Here is a 4551-nt window from a genome sequence, read left to right as displayed (position 1 = left end):
GGGGGAAACGACAGGGACAATCATGCGGGGGGCTGTCTGCCCCGGCTCGCAAGACGGAGGCCAGGCCTCGGCAGCGGGCACGTCACGCCACGAGGTCGGGGATTGCGAGGAGAGCCAACGCATGGGCGCGCGCACGACAATTTAATGCCACGCCCACGCCAGCGTAGAGCTCTCCTCGCAATCCCCAAGCTCGGCGGTCCGCACCAGCCGCGTCGGCCAGGCCTCCATCTTGCGAGCACGGGCAGCTGCCACCGCAGCCGGAGGCGAAGGATCTCGAAGGGACAAGGGACAGGCCGCGGGGGGGAACGACAGGGACAATCATGCGGGGGGCTGTCAGCCCCGGCTCGCAAGACGGAGGCCAGGCCTCGGCAGCGGGCACGTCACGCCACGAGGTCGGGGATTGCGAGGAGAGCCAACGCATGGGCGCAGCGCACGGCAATTTAATGCCACGCCCACGCCAGCGTAGAGCTCTCCTCGCAATCCCCAAGCTCGGCGGTCCGCACCAGCCACGTCGGCCAGGCCTCCGACTTGCGAGCAGGGGCAGCGGCCACCGCCGCCGTGACGTCGCGGCAAGCAGACAGCCGCGCAGCAGCTGCCAGCACCTTGGCACAAGCACGGCAAATGAATGCCACGCCCACGCCGCGGATAAGCAGCCCCAACGCGCCCGACGGCTTGGAGCGGGTCCCGAAGACGGTGGCCGGAATCGGGTCGTCGCCGGCCGGAAAACGGGTCATCGATGCCGGCAATACTTCGGGCCATGAGGCCCCCCACCTTAGTCCGAGTTTAGCAACAGCCCACATATCCCCCGCGGCAGGCCTATGGGCGCCAGGCCAGCGCGCCCCATGGCCAGTCAGGGGGCACCCCCCTAAAGAGCAATAAGTGTCATTGAAGCTCTGGCAGGGGGAGACACTACTAGGTCCCAGCTGTCACCCCCCCTCTAAAAAATTCATTTCTTGGTATTTTGAGCTGAAATTTTGCACAGAGGTTGGCAAAAATCCAATCCAACTTTATTAATTTTTCCAGAATTTTTCGAGGTCGGGAAGTATTTTTTTTTATTTTCCTACCATTAAAAATCGAGGAAATCGGAAAAAATAGGAACCGGCTCGGAATGACCCCAAATTCAGTGGGCAGCCTCATAAAAATATGGCTGATTTTACTGGATTGATTTCATGTGGAAAGCACGACGTTTTGTTGTAGGAATGCGGGAACCCCGGCGGCTCGCCTGCCGCGGCCAGCGACGTCGGGCTGGCCCCTGCAGCGCCTAGCCTCTCCCACGCGGGGGGCAGGCCAGAGCGCGGGGGGCCAGGGCCCGAAGGCAGCCCCCCCGCGGGCGAGAGAGCAAGCCAGCAGGGGCTGTCCGCGCGTCGCGCAGCGCGGCATGGCTGCGGGGGCCGCGCGCGCGCGCCCAAGCGCCCAAGGGCCCCCAAGGGCCCCAGGCCCTCAGGCCCCAGCGCCCCAGCGCCCAGCGCGGGCGGGCGCGCGCGCGCGTGTGGTCTTTGAGGGGCGCCGGCCTGGTGGCTCCCTAAAGAGCAATAAGTGTCATTGCAGCTCTGGCAGGGGGAGACACTACTAGGTCCCAGCTGTCACCCCCCCTCTAAAAAATTCATTTCTTGGTATTTTGAGCTGAAATTTTGCACAGAGGTTGGCAAAAATCCAATCCACCTTCATTAATTTTCCCAGAATTTTTCGAGGTCGGGAAGTATTTGTTTTAATTTTCCTACCATTAGAAATCGAGTAAATCCGCAAAACTAGGAACCGGCCCGGAATGACCCCAAATTCAGTGGGCAGCCTCATAAAAATATGGCTGATTTTACTGGATTGGTTTCATGTGGAAAGCACGACGTTTTCTTGTAGGAATGCGGGAACCCCGGCAGCTCGCCTGCCGCGGCCAGCGACGTCGGGGACGCTGGCCTGCGCTGTCGAGCCCGCGAGGGCTGTCTCCGCGGCAGGCCCCCCCTGAACGGGGCACGACAGGCCACCGCGCTGGCTCGTCCAGCGTCGACAGTCCCTCGTCCAGGTTTCAGATCGCGCCAAGTCGAACCCATGACCTGCTCAAGCCATCGTGCGCTGCCGAATTCGCATCTGCGTGTAGGCTGCCATTCCACGCGGCAGCCCCTGTTTTCGTCAGCGTGCCCCCCTGACGAATTTTCCTGCCTGGCCCAGTCCAGCGTCCAGCCCCTGTTCGTCGAAAAATCTGCGCTGCCGATTTTCCACGCGGCAGCCCCTCTTTTCGTCAGCGTGCCCCCCTGACGAATTTTCCTGCCTGGCCCGGCCAGTCCAGCCCCTGTTCGTCGAAAAATCTGCGCTGCCGATTTTCCACGCGGCAGCCCCTCTTTTCGTCAGCGTGCCCCCCTGACGAATTTTCCTGCCTGGCCCGGCCGGTCCAGCATCCAGCCCCTGTTCGTCGAAAAATCTGCGCTGCCGATTTTCCACGCGGCAGCCCCTGTTTTCCTCAGCGTGCCCCCCTGACGAATGTTCGTCGAAAAATCTGCGCTGCCGATTTTCCACGCGGCAGCCCCTCTTTTCGTCAGCGTGCCCCCCTGACGAATGTTCGTCGAAAAATCTGCGCTGCCGATTTTCCACGCGGCAGCCCCTCTTTTCGTCAGCGTGCCCCCTGACGAATTTTCCTGCCTGGCCCAGTCCAGCGTCCAGCCCCTGTTCGTCGAAAAATCTGCGCTGCCGATTTTCCACGCGGCAGCCCCTCTTTTCGTCAGCGTGCCCCCCTGACGAATTTTCCTGCCTGGCCCGGCCGGTCCAGCCCCTGTTCGTCGAAAAATCTGCGCTGCCGATTTTCCACTCCGCAGCCCCTGTTTTCGTCAGCGTGCCCCCCTGACGAATTTTCCTGCCTGGCCCGGCCAGTCCAGCGCCCAGCCCCTGTTCGTCGAAAAATCTGCGCTGCCGATTTTCCCCGACGAACCTGCAGCTGCACAAATCCGCGCTGCCACTGCCCCATTGTCTGGACCAACAGTCTTTTCCATCAAGCCCTGGACTATAAATCGTCCAGACTCATCGCCAGCACCCGCTGCCGATTCTGCCGACTTTGCCGATTTCGTCGGCGCTGCCGATTCCAACACTGCCCGCCGTGCCTGAACCAGCGCTGTTTCGTCAGCGTGTCCCCTTGACGAATTTCCCTGCCTGGCCTGGACAGTCCATCTTCCAGCCCATGTTCATCGAAAAATCTGCGCTGCCGATTTCCCCGACGAACCTGCAGCTGCACAAATCTGTGCTGCCGATTTCCCCCCCTGTCGGCATGGCTGCCGCTGCCCCGATGTCCAGACCAACAGTCTTTTTTGTCGACTTTGCCGATTTTGTCCGCGCTGCCGATTCCAACACTACCCCCTGCATCCAAACCAGCATTGTTTCGTCAGCTCTTCCCCTGACGATTTTAGCCCTGTAACAAACAGTAGGCCTCCAATCCCGCCAACGGGAGCCAAGTTGATAGGGAAGAGAATTGAATGACGCGCCTGGTCCTCGCACCCCGCCACCCGAGGGGCCTTTTTCCCGGCAGCCTCTGAAAAACTCTAGCTTTCACGGTCCTCGCCGCCCCTCACCACCATGGCAGGCCTCTAATCCCACCCATCAGCAGTTGTAGCCGATAGGGCAGTGATTTGAATGACGCGTCGCGGGCCTCCGGGTCATCTCACCCGGCCATTAATTGGAGCGTTTTTGGCTGGCCGAGGATGGGGGGATGGATCTCTTCTTCCGAAAAAGCAAACAGTACATCGGGAGTTATGTTGACGGGGCATGGAATTGAATGACCCGTCGCGGGCCGCCGGGTCATCTCACCCGGCCATCCCGGGGAGCGTTTTTCCCGGCAGCATCGGGGAAACTCTTGCTTTCACTGCCCGCTGCCCAAGTCCCCACTCGAATCGGCCCCCCGCGCCAACAAGCCAACGCTGCCGAATCGGCAGACACTGCTGCCGAATCTGCCGACACTGCCCCGCGGGCTGCCACTGCCCCAGTGTCTAAACCAGCGGTCTTTCTCATCGAGCCTTGGACTATCCAGTCCGTCCTGACTCATCGCCAGCACCTGCTGCCGATTCTGCCGACTTTGCCGATTTTCTCGGCGCTGCCGATTCCAACACTGCGCCCACCGTGTCTGAACCAGCGCTGTTTCGTCAGCGTGTCCCCTCGACGAATTTTCCTGCCTGGCCTGGACAGTCCACCGTCCAGCCCGTGTTCGTCGAAAAATCTGCGCTGCCGATTCTGCCGACTTTGCCGATTTCGTCGGCGCTGCCGATTCCAACACTGCCCGCCGTGCCTGAACCAGCGCTGTTTCGTCAGCGTGTCCCCTCGACAAATTTTCCTGCCTGGCCTGGACAGTCCATCGCCCAGCCCATGTTCGTCGCAAAATCTGCGCTGCCGATTTTCCCCGACGAACCTGCAGCCGCACAAATCTGCGCTGCCGAATCTGCCGACACTGTCCCGCGGGCTGCCACTGCCCCAGTGTCTAAACCAGCAGTCTTTCTCGTCGAGCCTTGGACTATCCAGCCCGTCCAGACCCATCGCCAGCACCCGCTGCCGATTCTGCCGACTTTGCCGATTTCGTCG

The sequence above is a fragment of the Populus nigra genome, chromosome 2, assembly GCF_951802175.1.
Source record: "Populus nigra chromosome 2, ddPopNigr1.1, whole genome shotgun sequence".
NCBI classification, from domain to species: Eukaryota; Viridiplantae; Streptophyta; class Magnoliopsida; order Malpighiales; family Salicaceae; genus Populus; species Populus nigra.
This window is presented reverse-complemented; position numbering follows the sequence as displayed.